Here is a 14,619-nt window from a genome sequence, read left to right as displayed (position 1 = left end):
CAAAAACCTTAAGAAAAGTTAACTGATTTGTCTAATTGGCAAGTCAAATTGAGGCAGTCTCCCAAACCACACTCTACAAGAGAATTCTGTCTTTCAGGAAGACTAAGAAACTTTCCCCAGGTCATACGGCCCTAGAATCCTGACCCTCTGCCTCACATCAAATTCTTACTTTCTATACCATTCTGCCACTCCATCAAAGACCCTAAAGGACAGGCATTAATTCCAAGACATCATACAATAAACAACTGCATGTCAAAGAATCTTAGCAGAGAGATGGCATGATGGGAAGAGCACTTTGTATTAGTTTGCTAGGACTATGGTAATAAAATGCCACAAACTAGGTGGCTTAACCAAATAGCAGCTTATTTTCTCACAGTTCTAGAGGCTGGAAGTCTAAGATCGACCTGTCAGCAGGACTGGTTTTTTTTCTGAGGCCTCTCTTATTGGCTTACAAATGGCCACCTTCTGCCTGTGTCCTCACATGGTCTTTCCTCTATGCCCACATGCCCCTGGTGTCTCTATGTGTGTCCAAATTTCTTCTTCTTGTAAGGACACATTCTGAGATCCTGAGCTTAGAGCTTCATCGTATGAATGGAGGGTGGGCACAATTTAGTCTAAAACACACCAATAATGTAAACATAGCCATTAAATAAGCATATGGTCGCTAATGGAGAAATACGGTGTTTGAGGAGAAAGGGGCGCAGCCAGCCAGAGAGGTCCAGATGTGTTAGGAAATGCATCTAAAGGAGAACTGTGGATGTGATAAAGAGGAGAGGCCACAGCATCTTTTAAATGGGCACGCCTCCCTCACCCGGTTATTTAAAGAGAGCATGCATGCGTGCACCGGATGCATGCATGTACACACACACACTCTATAACTGAAACACAATACGTAACGGTTCATCCCACGACTTCACAATTGGGAAGTCTAATCCAGATGAACCTCTTGCAAGGGCTGAGGAAACTGGCCTGCCCAGTTTCACACGCTGCATTACAAACAAAGTAAGAATGTTGCGTCACCCCTGAGCCAGTTCTCAGCTTTTCTTTCCTTGACTCTCTGGTTTGCTGTTATTTTCCATTGTTTCATCTCTAGATGGCCAAAACCAAGCCACATTCTCAGTGTATGTTCAGTTCACAAAATTTTAAAATTGGAAGAAGTATGCACAACTACCACCCAGGCAGAACTTCTTTGTGCAAATATACGAGCTGAGGCCTAAAGGTATAAACAAACCTAGTGGAGAGACCAAGGGCAGACTGCTCCAAAATGTGCCACTTTGGTGTATTGAATATTTTGTTTATTTATTTTTAAGGGTTTTTTTTGTTTTTCTCATTTTTTTTAATGTTTATTTTTGTGAGAGTGACAGAGTGCAAGTGGGGGAGGGGCAGAGAGAGAGAGAGAGAGAGGACAGACAGACAGACAGAATCTGAAGCAGGCTCCAGGCTCTGAATTGTTAGAGCAGAGCCCAACGTGGGGCTGGAACTCACAAACTGCAAGATCATGACCTGAGCCGAAGTCAAATGCTTAACCAACTGAGCCACCCTGGAGCCCATGCATGTTGATTACTTTAAAATAAAAGTTACTTAAGAAATAGCCAATGCAAAAAGAACACTCTGACTGCCACATCCCACCCTCCCACCCCCACCTTTGTCTACAGAAAGCAGGAAATAAATCTCCCATGTGAAAGGTACCCTCACTGGACCAGAAGGTAAAGAGAGACATCCCCATCACCAAAGATAGGGAATTCCGAGCTTTTCAGGCCATTTGAACAATCTTTGTTACTTTTACTAATTTAGTACCCCAACCCAAATTAGTTTAGGATTCCTTATCAATTAAGGCGCCTAAACATAAGTTTTCTTTGTCCTATTTCTCACAGATTTATTGTCTCTGTCTAAAAAGTATACAAACTGCCTACCCTGGTCATTTCTTTAGGACTTGCTTCTATGCACACATAATTAAACTTTGGGGTTTTTTTCTTTTGTTAATCTGTCTCATGACAATTTAATTCGTAGACCAGCCAAAAGAATCTTGAAGGGTAGAAAGAAATTTTTCCTCTTGACACTAGCCAAGTTCACCCAGTAGGAGAAACAGCTGAACAAAGTCTTTCACTCTCAACCAGCTACTCTTTCTTTATACCCTACCACATTCCCTCCTCTCCCCTGCCCTTCACATACTCAGGCTAAAAAGGAGATGCATCCAAAATAAAAAGGATATATATATATATATATATGTATATATATGTGTATATATGTGTGTACATATATATATGTATATATATGTGTGTGTATATATATATACATATATATATGTATATATATTAGCCTGACCAAAATCTGAAGTTGCCAAGTTATTATTTGATGCTGCAGAATAGACTCAAGATATGAATTTGAGAGAAATGAAAAACTGAATTTCTATGATTGGTCAAATAAAGTTTTTAAAGAGTCATTTTCATCTTTTACACTTTTCCCAATTTGAATTATAGTTATAAGATGTTAACTTGCAAATATGAGATGGACTATTTAAAAAAAAAATTCCTCTTGCCACATAGGCGAGTATGGAATAATACCACATTGACAAGTGTTAACTGTATTAGGTTCATTTTCAGAAAACGTAGAATAATGTTCTTTTACTTAAAACAAACAGATACAATAATGCCCTTGGTGTTACCACTTTTTAAATATACCTAATGACATGACACAAAACGCTAGCAAAAAGAGAATGTTTTGAGAAGCGTGTTTACTTCCACAGCTTTCTCTCTCCAGACCAGGAGGTTTGCAAAAAACGCTCCCCTAGAGAGTATTTGTGTTTTGTTGAGGGTTCCACTCCCCCTTAATTGCTGCCCTTTTTTCATGACGTACTCAAGATTGCCACAGGAGGGGAAAGCCGTATCTTTTTTCTAAAGTAAACAGTCTAGGGAAAACGCCCAGGAAAATCGTCATGTTGGCTTAAATGTTTCATGAGAACCATTTTATTACTGAATGAAATTATCAACATTTTGGGTTTGTTTCACTCTTCAACTAACACAATAACTATTTCAGGCAGCTAGTGAGGTAGTTAAAATATGGATGTTGACTGTGAACTTGAAGTGGAAAAGGTTGACAAATAAATATAGCAGGACTGTGGAAGATAAGAGGAGCCATACACCCACCCATCCGAGGCACTACCAGGAAGTGAAACCACTAAGCTGGAAACGAGCATTCTACTTGTCCTGGATTGTGTTACATGAAATAGGAATTCAAATCCACTGTTCTTTTCTCAGGTTGTAAGGAGCTTTAGAAATTTGCTTCTAGATACTGTGAATGGCAATTCACTTTTTAAAATAAACCGGAAACCCCATCTTTTGAAGGATGAAGAGCTGTGTAAATGTGCATTTGAAGGCAATACCCTCAGGAGTTCTTGATCTTTTTTGTACCACGGACCACTCACTCTGGCCATCTGGCAAAGCTAACCCCTGAGTAGAGTATGACATTATAAAGTTCATGAAATAAAAACATTGGATTACAAAGAAAACTGATTTTATCAAAATACATGGAGTCTATGCAGTCTAGTAGACCCCTTATATGATACTTATATACGCTTCAGAGACTTGCGGTATGTTTCCCCCCTCTACTTCTGTGGAACTAAAGTTCTAAAGTTCAATGTAAAATTTTTGAGGACAGAAGAGCTCACAGCACCATAAAGGGTAAAATGATAAAAACAAAAAACAAAACAAAAAAAACCAGTTCTTTTTTGTGCTATCTACCACTGCTAGCACCATAATGAATGTGTAAACCCAATCTGAATATTTAGACGTTGCATGTAAAAAAATACAGGCTGGAATAAATTAGAAACACCATCATTTGCTTCAAAATAGGAAATTTACATTTTCTCAACCTTTGAGCAACAAGCTAGAGAACAGTACCAAGGACATTGGTAGAGTCTGTAAGAATATTTCTACTGAGCTTCTCTGCTGGTGACATAAATGTCCCTCCCTCCCAGTGAGCTTGCAAAAAATATGAAATTAACAAAAATAGTGCTACACTCTCCCCTTCAGTTTGCAGATGTCCCCTTCATTTTTGGACAGGAAGAAGTTAGATAACTACATCTAAACCACAGCCTAACAAATATGGCCAGAACCCAGCAATAAAGTACAGAATGACTTTCCAATTCATGGCGTGTCTCATTGAGGTAGGAGGAAAGGAGGCCAGAGAAGAACCTTGAGTGGCAAGCAGTGCATCTGGAAAAGGTCCGAGCCAGATGCAAACGTAACTGCATTTGACCACAAAGAGCTTCCCCTCCTCTGCATGTTGCCAGGCTTGACCCACACAGACTCATTGCTCTCATTCAGGAAAGTGCCCAGCCATCCTTAGTGCAAAACTAAAGAACTTTAATATTGTAAGGATTTACAAATATATATATATATATATATATATATATATATATACATATATATATATATAATGAATTTTGAAAAAACAACAAGATTTTCTTCTAAACTTTGAAGAAATGTAAGAGTCAATATTTCAATAATATTTTCATTCCTGAAAAAAACATGTCGATTATGGTAACCAGCTGTTCTCTGAAGTTCTAAGGATTAAAAAAGAAAAGGAAATGACTTTTAGTTGCAAAATCAAGGATGTATTTCAGGTTGATGAAAGAACATCCTGATAGCAAGGCTATAAAAGAAAAACTTTTTCTGATGGTCGATTATTACTACCACATGTTTTGGCCAGCCTTCTACTATAGAGCTGTAATGGTTCAAATTCTATAAAGCACTAAACTATCTTGAGGGAGCACTGATGGCTTCCAGGAGCCTGGAGAAGTAAGCAAAAGCTGAGGAAAGCCGAAGGGTATGATATAAGGCAGACATAAGAACTTACCTAGGCACCCAATAAAGGCCGGCACAGCAACTGTTAGGCAATCAGAATTTAAAATGACAATGACAGTTCTAGCAACTAAGACAAGAAGAGTAAAAAGCCCAGTATGATGGCTCCTGGAGCAGGTAAAGGCATTGAGATTTGCCAAAGTGATATCCAGTCCAGGCAACTGGAAAGGTAAGAATCCAACAAGAGTGAAAGCAACAAATTCAATCCCTTCCTACAAAATGCTGGAAATCAAGCCAACTTGTAATTACTCCCTGCTAGTTAATAATTACCTTAGATAAAAAGATCTGTATTCTATAAGCTCATGAATTTCTATGCATTGTTTTAGGTGTTTTGTTTTCATTTTGTGTTTTGGCTCAGGGCACTGCCTGTTCATCTTAAGGATTTCCAGATTTTCTTGCTTGCTTGCTTTCAAAACTCCCACTCTAGAAGAATTCAGCCATTCTAGCTTCTCTGGGTTTGCTCCTAGCATTTAGCTAGAGAAAAACCACATAACCTGGCAGACTGGTTTTATTTTCAGTTCACACTCTCAACATTCACAGAGGCCCTGGACACTACACAGTATCTTTCTAAGTTTTTCCTGTGAGTTTGCATCCCCATTCTAGAAAATGGCTTTCTTCTCCACCTTGCCTCTCCCCACCCCCCTCTCTTAGCTGGTGACCTCATCTCCCTTCCTGAGAAAACAACACCAGAGGGAAGTGTCTTATCTTCCCACCACCAAATCAGCAAACTCCCTGTACTTGCACTTGAGTCCTGTTTGCCTTCACCAAGGAAGCAGAATTCCTCCTCCTGTTAAGAGACCTGACCCCGCAAGTGGCTCTTGGGACACAAAAGCCCTGTCTCTTCCTTAAGTACATGATAGTCATACCTCTCTTTTCTGAACAAACAAAATGACTTTCTCCTGATGACCTGATGAGCAAGCCCATAGAAGTCCCTCTGCTTCATATTCCTCCTCCCTCCATGTTTCCACGTTTCTGCTGCATTTACCAACAGATTTCTCCAGAGGGCCAGTTGTTCACAGGGTATCCATGCTCCCAGAGTCCTCACCCCCCCATCCACGGGCAACCTCACGCACACTTTCTGTCCCCATCACTCCACTGAAACTGCTCTTAATCAAGATCACTAATGACCACCAAGTGTTCAAGTGAAATCACTTTTCTACCCTCTGTTTCCCTGGAACCACTTTGCTTCCTTTGCACCCACAACATTACCCCAATCTCTGGTTTTCCATCCAGCTTCTTGCTTGCTTTCTCGCAGGCTCAGGTACCAGTGCTTTGCCTGGAGCCCCCAGCGCAAGCCACACCCTTCTCTCTCCATTCACCTCCTACGCTCTCTCCTCTCTCTTGGCTTCTCATCCCTCACAGCCTCACTTTATGCTTACGTTTCACCTCAGGGAAACTTTTGTGTCCTGCCCCTCTCCAGATTATTCTCAACTGTTGGAATCAGGTTGCTACCTTTATCATCTGTTTATTGTTTGCTTAATTATTGACTCTCTCTTCCAAGAGGGAATTAATCACACCTGCTTTATTCATCCAGGTCTCCCCTACAGGGATCACAGTGCCTAGCACGTAGTCAGTCTGAATTAAAACTTCCTGAATTGGTGAAGGAGTAAATGCATACAGCCCAGTGATCACCAATTCCTGGTAATATTAGCTCTGGATTTTTCTTTTTAACCCAACAAGTAAAATTCTTTTTTTTTTTTTTATGTTTATTTTTTGTTGAGAGATAGAGCATGAGCAGGGGAGGAGCAGACAGAGGAGACACAGAAGCCAAAGCAGGCTCCGGGCTCTGAGCTGTCAGCACAGAGCCCCACGCGAGGCTCGAACTCATAAACTGTAAGATCGTAACCTGAGCTGAAACCCAGAGTCAGAGGCTTAACCGACTGAGCCACCTATGCACCCCTCAGCAAGTAAAATTCTTAAGTGACAGAGAGAGCGCAGATTTTCTAAATTGTTTCCTTTAATATCTGTTCTTTTTCTAAGTATTAAAAAGATACATTTTTCCTACCATTTTTCTAGGAGTGCTATATACCATATTAATAAAACAGTATTTTCCTCATAGAAAATTATGATTTATACAAGTGTGTTCTTTTCATTCTGACAATTGTTCACGAGGTATTAATCAACCAAACCAATCTGTCAATCTAAAACATAATTTAGGGGCACCTGGGTGGCTCAGTCAGGTAAGCATCTGACTCTTGATTTCGGCTCAGGTCATGATCTCATCATTTGTGAGACTGAGCCCGCACTGGGCTCCTCACTGATAGCACAGAGCCTGCTTCAGATTCAATCTTTCCCTCTCTCTCTGCCCCTCCCCCCTACTCTCGCTCACTCCCTCTCAAAATAAGTAAACTTTAAAAATAAATAAGTAAATAATTTCAACAGGAAGAATTTCTGCAAACACTGAAGGAGTCTCACAAAGTTGATTCTTTTATTACTTTTCATTGATAGCAGAGACATCATTAGTGGTAAGGGTAAGAAAAAAATCCCATATAAATATTATGAGCTTTCATGTATTTAAAATATAAATCCTTGGTGAACACCACCTCAAAAAATAAGTACCAAGTGGTAGACTATAAGCAACCATCTTAAAAATCTGCAGTTAAATTGTTAACTAACCAAGAAATCTCTTTAAATGAGAATTTTTGCTATGTGGCATCTTCCTAAAATATGTTAGTACCATCTTCTGCTAAGGATCAAGGGTCTAACAATACTTTGAAGTTCTTATCTGAACATGAATTCCCATTACATATTGAAAGCAGTGATTTAGAAGACTGTGCCATGAACTACCGATAACTCTGGTGTTACCTTTTTAAGATCTAAATTTGTGACCTCCATCAATTTTAAATTCATCTGCCTCTTCTTCATGACAGTTGAATGGAAAGGAATACAATACCCGTTTGAGGTTTACGGTATATATAACAAGGGACTGATGGACATTAAGAAATCTTAATTACAGGGGCACCTGGGTGGCTCAGCCGATTAAGTGTCCAACTCGGGCTTCAGGTCAGGTCATGACCTTGCAGTTTGTGAGTTCAAGCCCCACATTGGCTCTGCACGGTGGCTCCTACTTGGGATTCTCTCTCTCTCTCTCTCTCTCTCTCTCTCTCCCTCTGCCCCTCCCCTTATACACCCTCTCTCTCTAAATAAATAAAATTAAGTCATAAAAAAAGACATCTTAATTACAGATGCAGGTGCCTATACAGCATGTCCTCACAGCTGCATGTATCTGTAGGCCCTTTTCCCCAAACTGTTTTTCTGTAAATTCTTACATAATTGCTTTAAATTTCTTTTCTCAATACTTTCATAATATTGAACCAAATACATGTAAAAAGTCTACAAAATGGATTACCCTGCTGTTTCAACAAATTAAAAATGATATTTGTACAAAGTGGAGATAAACCGTACTTCCAAACAAGGTTGTAAAGGTAGACTAAGAATCAGAAAGGATCAAAAACACTGAGATTCACACAGCAAGAGCAGCAAAATTTTGGTGCATCTCTTTTTTTCTCAGGTAGGTGCAAGTATCAGAAGATCAGAACAGTGTCTGCTCTGGTTACTGTCCTCTTTGGAAAGGACTCCAGAACAAACCAACCGTTGGGTCCCCCCAACTGTCCCCACCCTAAGCGTCAATGAGTAGATGAAGAGATGCTAATAAATTCATTTTCTTCCCAGAGTGGCTCAGTCGGTTAAGCGGCCGACTTTGGCTCGGGTCATGATGTCACGGTTTGTGCGGTTCATGGATTTGAGTCCGGCGTCAGGCTCTGTGCTGACAGCTCAGACCCTGGAGCCTGCTTCAGATTCTGTCTCTGCTTTTGTAAGCATTCAAAAAAACTATAAATAAATAAGTTGGTTCTCGACAAATATGGATGCTATTTTTCCTACAAAACCTTTATAAAGAATCGTGTAACCCTTAGTCTTCATCTTCTCTACATGAAACAAGTCGAGATGTTCCTGGAGCTGTGGGACATTCTACAAGGGTTTTGGCCCACTTCCCTGAACCCTCCTCAATTTCTCTGGTTTTGTAGACTATGACAGTCTATGAGAATAAAAATGGCTTTCTTTCATTTTTCTATGCATCTCACCCATTTTTAAAGAACAGGTTTCAGGCGACAATAAGAACAATTTTCCAAAATTGAGAAAAGCAATAGTTATAGAATTTGTATTTCCAGTTTAATGTTTAGCCTTTGATATTAAGACCCCCCCCCAACATTTCAAAGTTATTGAGGACCTTTTTTTTTTCAATATATGAAGTTTATTGTCAAATTGGTTTCCATACAACACCCAGTGCTCATCCCAAAAGGTGCCCTCCTCAATACCCATCACCCACCCTCCCCTCCCTCCCACCCCCCATCAACCTATTGAGGACCTTTAATAAGGCCTTTGGTTATGTGAGTTATTTCTTTTTAAAAAAAATTTTTTTAATGTTTATTTATTTTTGACAGAGAGAGAGAGAGAGAGAGAGAGAGGGAGAGACATCTAGCATGAGGGGGGAGGGACAGGGAGAGGGAGACACAGAATCTGAAGCAGGTTCCAGGCTCTGAGCGGTCAGCACAGAGCCCCGACGTGGGGCTCGAACTCACGGACCGCGAGATCATGACCTGAGCCGAAGTCGGACACTCAACCAATTGAGCCACCCAGGCGCCCCATGATTATGTGAGTTATTTCTATTGATATTTACCATATTCAAAATGAAAACTGAAAAATAAAGGATTGAAAGAGGCAATTCATAAACAAAGACACATGAGTGGCCAGTATAAAATTGCCCAACCTTATTTCTGAAAAAAATATACATTTGAACAAGATACCATTTTTCATATAACAACTAAATTTTTGGATTTATTGTTGTTTGTCCCACGTGACTGATAACACGGTGTTAGCGTTAGCATAGGGAAGTTCTACTCTCGCATACTGCTTCTAAATTGATACAATTTTTCTCAAGAGCAAAATGGCAACAATAATTGCTAACCTTCCATGAAATTCTGTTGAGCATTTTTGAGAATCCTTCAAACACTCAATTATTATTATTACTCCTATTTTACAGTGGAGAAAAGAGTGCTTTGATAAAGCAACTGGCTTAAGATCTTACAACTTGCAAGTAGTGAACTTTTGTTAAAACCTGGGCGGGGGTGCCTGGGTGGCTCAGTCGGTTAAGCGTTCGACTTCGGCTCAGGTCATGATCTCGCGGTCGGTGAGTTCAAGCCCCGCGTCGGGCTCTGTGCTGACAGCTCAGAGCCTGGAGCCTGTTTCAGATTCTGTGTCTCCCTCTCTCTCTGACCCTCCCCCGTTCATGCTCTGTCTCTCTCTGTCTCAAAAATAAATAAACGTTAAAAAAAAAATTAAAAAAAAACCCCACTCTTAAGAATCTATCCAAAGGAAGTACAATCTATCCAAAGTTGTGCACAAACATTTACATAAGGGTCTTTGCTGAAACGTTATTTGTAATAGTAGAAAACACATCCACCTGAATATCCAAAAATCAATGATCAGCCAATATAACATTTCCACAGTCCAAAAATTACATGTTGGTGAGAAGCACTCTTATTCATGGGTAGATAGCCATTACTTGTCCAGTACCTGGCACACAGTAGGGACTCAATAATATTTGCTTCAGATAAGAATGAACACAAACTTATACACAAGGATAAAAAAGTCATGTTTTAACAGACAATATCATGCCTGAGGGGTAAGCACGTTATAAAATAGCAAGAGTAGTGTGTTAAACTAATGAAATAAGGAGGCCATTAGATAAGGTGACACTAATGCCTTGGTGGTTTACATAAGCAAACCAAAGTCCAAAACGGTCTAAAAACTAACCCTACATATTGAAACCTAAGGACAACCAATCACAAACAGCCAACTAGGCTTTAAACTATAGCCAATCAACAATTTTGTTACATTGATTCCACTCCTTCTTGATAGAAGTCTCTTTTTGGAGAGCCTGCTGGGGAAGTGCTTCTGTCCACTTTTGTTTTGCACTGTCCCATTCCACTTAACTGTTGCTCAAATAAACTTTAAAAATTTTTGATATGCTTCAGCTTACCTTTTAACAAATGTAATCACAATTTTGTAAAATGTACCTGTGAGTGTATGTATAGAAAAATGTCTACAAGTATAAACAGATGTATATAAATGAATTCCTGTCTCTTTGTCTCTGTACTGATGCCTAATAGTTAATAAATATTTGTTGACTGAATAAATGAATGAATGAATGAATGACATTTTAAAAATAGCCCTTGAGGAGGGGCACCTGGGTGGCTCAGGTGGTTGAATGTCCGACTTGGGCTCGGGTCATGATCTTACTGTTCGTGAGTTCCAGCCCCACAAAGGGCTCTGGGCTGACAGTTCAGAGCCTGGAGCCTACTTCAGATTCTGTCTCCCCCTCTCTCTGTCCCTCCTCTGCTCATACTGTGTATCTCTCTCTCTCTTTCTCTCTCTCTCTCTTAAAAATAAATAAACATTGAAAAAAATTTTAAAAATAGCCCTTGAGTGGATTATAGGTCATTTTTTCCTTTCCTCCTTTGCAATTTTCTATATTTAATGAAATTTAAGCAGTGAGTATGAATTATCTTTGTAATAAACAAGAATATTATAAAACAATCATGCAGGGAAATATTGTTAGGAATTTTGGAATAAAAACAGCAAATACAGACATCCCATAATCCAATAAAATATAACTTGTATCTTATTTTCCTACTTGTTTTATGTACTGCATCAACAATTAAAAATATCAGATGTTACAGAAAAATGGCAAGCTTAATATTACACAGTTAATTATTACTGGGGTTCAGTATAGAATCCAGGTCACTTGGTAGTTTTTTCCATTACACCACACTGCTTAGAGTCCCAGAACACTAATGAATGAATGACAGTATGGGCACTGCAATATTCACTGTTTAACAATTCTTCTTATCAGTGAAATGATTTGCTAATTATTTGATATTAGTAGAAAACTCCAAAGTTCTAAGAAGTACTAGATGTGCATGTGACATGAATTGTTTCGGCGGGTTTGTGATCTTCCTAATGGTGTTTCCAAATTTGTACATTTTGGAAGAGCATACGTGCATTATTCTGGGGAATGGTCTATAGATTTCACAAGATTTGTAAAAGGGTCTGTGATTTAAAAAAGAAAAAGCAAAGTTGAGAAAAATTAGAGCTATAAAGTCTGCAAGCAAGAGGAGGGGAAAACACTGAACGTAATTACAAGGCTTATGAGAGGAAAAGGAACCACAGCTAACTCTGTCTTCCTCTTTTTATTCCTAGAACTTGTGTTTTAATATACAAATGACATGGCTTTATGATTTTGCTTTCTAAGTAGTGACACCAGGAAAGACACTGCTGGGTTAAGAACACAGGCCAAATTATCTCTACGGAATGAACTCTTTATCAGGTACTAGGAAATCTATTTAATAATTTCCCCTTTCCTATTAAAATCCAAATGCAAAATACTTCAAAAGTGACTTACAATGTTAAAAGGACTGTAAGTCACAATTGGGGTGTTTTGCATTTATGTTTAAGTAGAAAAAGGAAAATTATTAAATAAGTTTCTTAGTTTCTTGTTCCATAAAATGTGCTTCCCTTTCAGGAAGTCTGCAAAGCTGCTTTGAGCAAATGCAGAATGCACACTTCTCTGTGCATTTCACAATTATTGCTTAATTTAAAATTTAACTCTTCCTTTGCCCAGTGAAAGAAGCAAATACTTGCTTCTTATCCCAACATCAAACTTGGTTGGCAGGGTCTAGGGACCTCCAGGAATAAAATTTTAAAATTCTTAACAGGGTTTGTTTCACTACGATTCCCTGCAAATATCTCTTCAGCTTCAATTCCAAATTTATGAAACAAACAGAAATAAAACACAAATCCTCCTTGAACTCAAAGGGTTGTATACGCAAACATCCTAACCAAGAACTGACACCCATCCAAATGAGATGCCTCTAGTATATACTCTCCATGTGCCTTGGCCGAATAAATGCTTACATCATCAACCAGTGTGACCAGCGTTTCTTGTTCTACTTTTTGAGATGAAAATCATTATTTTTAACACTCCAATGATTGTAAGTTCTAGGAGACTTGCATAGGTTAAGCCACTCTTATTTCAAAGCCAAATGCCTTTTTTAACTTTTTCTAAAACAAAGTTACCAAAATAGTATCCACACTCAAAACTTAACTTTGTTATTTGCTCAAAACTTGTTCAGGATCTAGATCTGTTCTCCAGGCTCGTCAATTAACTTAGGGAAAGGCAAATCAGAATACCAGTGGTTTTACAATTCCTTTTTCAACATTGTTTTTCTTTTCTCCTGACACTGCAGCATATGAAAAACCCAGGAACGCTTTGCATAAGTAATCGAAACGACTTTTTTTTTTTTAATTAAAACGTTAACAGAGCCCACAGACTCCATCGCTAAGGAGTATTAGTGGCTGTCAAAAACCACACCGCTCTAGTCCGGGATCGGTAACCTCAGGGAGGCATCACGTGGAGCTCTAACAAGAGCCACCTCACTGCCCTGTCGAACGGTCGCTTTCTTTGGGGGCTCTAAGTAAGGGAAACCCCTTGTCGTTCCATTCGCCCATGCCTTTAGACCCCGGGAAGCAAGCTGGCATTTGTTACGAAGAAATTAAGTGCCCTGATCTGAGTCTCCTTTCCAAAAGGCAGAGGAGAGGCAGACTTTGTAAAGCAGCGAACCACAGGTTTCCCTCCGTCCTTTCTCCCTTCCAAGTCAGATACGAACTTAAAAGCTAAGGAGCGTGGGGGAGAGAAGTGAGCGGGGCAAGAGTAAATATATTGCTTACTGTTCCCAGAGTTACATGAGATTCTTCAGGCTCCTTTATGCCTCTAGCTTTCTGTCAGGATCCTTTTTCAGCCGGGACGACAGAGAAGTTCAAGTCCAATCCTTGGTAGGAGGGGCTAAACTGTGGGCTGGTTTCCTTCAGTCTTCGCAGCTGTTTTAAGGTGGAATGAAAGACGAAGCGAGGGAAAGCAATGTTTTCGAAGAAGCGGATATCTTAAATGTAAATGTTAGCTTCTCAGAACCGGAGTCTGAAGTCCCAAAACATGCTTAAATAGTATGTAAGTGAGCTGGTCCGAAACCACGTGGATGCTACTGTGTGTCTCTGTGTGTATGTGTCTGGAAGCACGTCTTGTCTTTAAGTAGTTACAGCTTCCTCTCCCCCCCACCCCAACAAGTAACAAAATTGAAAAGATGAATAACCTAGAGCATTTTTGCATTCTTTAAAAGGGCAAAGTTTATAACAAACGAAAATATAACATGGATACATTCTGAAGAACAATAGAAGACCACTTTAATTATTGCACTATGTGTTAACTAACCTGGATTTAAATTTTTAAAAATGCAATGGAAAAATATCAGTATGATATAATCGTTGGGTTAGATCACTGGGTTAGATAATTATAGGTTTATTAATTAACACATTTAAAAATTTTCTAATTTGGTAAATTGACTACAATTGTAGTATCCCATTACCTCTTTATAATATATATAATAACTTTATATATATGATACATAATAAAAGTCAACCTAGTTTTAAACTGAAATAAAACAATACTGAATATATTTTGAAAGTATATAATCTACTCAAATATTTCCTCCCCAAACTCAAAACACCTGAGTTGGTAACTGAGTGTAAATTTAGGATTAAGAGCATACCAAAGGCTGTAATACACCTGTTGAGATATAGAGGGAAAAATCAAATCACGTTAAATTACAAGTTGGCAACACAAATTGAAAAACCTGGTATCACA

At 39.0% G+C, this 14,619-nt stretch overlaps 1 protein-coding gene across 4 annotated transcripts in view; it reads right to left on the bottom strand.

The window, feature by feature from the left end:
* PLA2G4A (phospholipase A2 group IVA) overlaps positions 1–13,832 on the bottom strand; it is a 158,686-nt gene extending 144,854 nt beyond the window's left edge. For 2 of the 4 annotated variants that reach the window (XM_027074337.2, XM_053209800.1), the window contains exon 1: positions 13,650–13,832. The gene's annotated coding sequence lies outside the window, so the exon portion shown is untranslated. Of the gene's footprint in view, positions 1–4,857; positions 6,018–6,071; positions 7,191–13,649 lie in introns of those variants that run through there. The other 2 variants (XM_027074338.2, XM_027074339.2) reach the window with 2 other exon arrangements.
* Positions 13,833–14,619: the final 787 nt, after the last annotated feature.

Source organism: Acinonyx jubatus, chromosome E4 (genome assembly GCF_027475565.1).
Source record: "Acinonyx jubatus isolate Ajub_Pintada_27869175 chromosome E4, VMU_Ajub_asm_v1.0, whole genome shotgun sequence".
Lineage (NCBI taxonomy): Eukaryota > Metazoa > Chordata > Mammalia > Carnivora > Felidae > Acinonyx > Acinonyx jubatus.
Note: the sequence above shows the minus strand (reverse complement) of the source record. Positions and strands in the feature narration are given on the sequence as shown.